Below are 752 nucleotides of genomic sequence, written 5' to 3'. Positions count from 1 at the left end.
AAAGCTTCCCCAGGATCAAAAGGCAATGATCATGGTCTCTTCTCAATCAAATAAGCACTGATAAGAACAGATACTACACTTGATCTTAGCCAAAAGGCCGAGAAGTCCTTTTTTTTTGTTAGAGGAGGAGGGTGGGTGGGAGACACGACACGTGTAGTGTATCGGGTACAGCCACCACCCAAATATATAGTTTTTACTTACCCAGCAGTCCCCTGGTCCTCCGAAAACAAAAGGGAATTAACTTTTAAACTCCCACTGAAATTGACTTCCCAGCTGTAAGCCCGCTCTCGCACCTTCGCTACTGTCAAGCTGCAGTCACCAAAGCTAAAAGAAAGAGATTATAAACCACCCAAATATATAGTTTTTACTTCCCCAGCAGTCCCCTGGTCCTCCGAAAACAAAAGGGAATTAACTTTTAAACTTCCACTGAAATTGACTTCCCAGCTGGAAGCTCGCTCTCGCACCTTCGCTACTGTCAAGCTGCATTCTGTTGTTTGTCAATCTCTGCTACTGTACATGAGTGATATCTGTTATGCATATATTATTTTCTGGTACTGGAAGTGAATGTTGGATTTATTCTTCAGCTGTTAGTTTCTGGTACTGCATATGAGTCTGGGTCTCATTCAGTATCAGTCAATTTCTGGTACACTCTGCATGTGCACATCCAGGGCTCATTCTGCATTTGGCAGTCTCTGGTACTGAATGTGTGTTACAATTCATTTTTTATGTGTCTGTTTCTGGGACAGTCAGTT

At 42.7% G+C, this 752-nt stretch overlaps 1 pseudogene; it reads right to left on the bottom strand.

Moving 5' to 3' along the window:
- LOC137363836 (U2 spliceosomal RNA) lies at nt 1-109 on the bottom strand (annotated as a pseudogene).
- Nucleotides 110-752: the final 643 nt, after the last annotated feature.

The sequence above is a fragment of the Heterodontus francisci genome, unplaced genomic scaffold, assembly GCF_036365525.1.
Source record: "Heterodontus francisci isolate sHetFra1 unplaced genomic scaffold, sHetFra1.hap1 HAP1_SCAFFOLD_221, whole genome shotgun sequence".
In the NCBI taxonomy this organism is placed as follows: domain Eukaryota; kingdom Metazoa; phylum Chordata; class Chondrichthyes; order Heterodontiformes; family Heterodontidae; genus Heterodontus; species Heterodontus francisci.
This window is presented reverse-complemented; position numbering and strand designations above follow the sequence as displayed.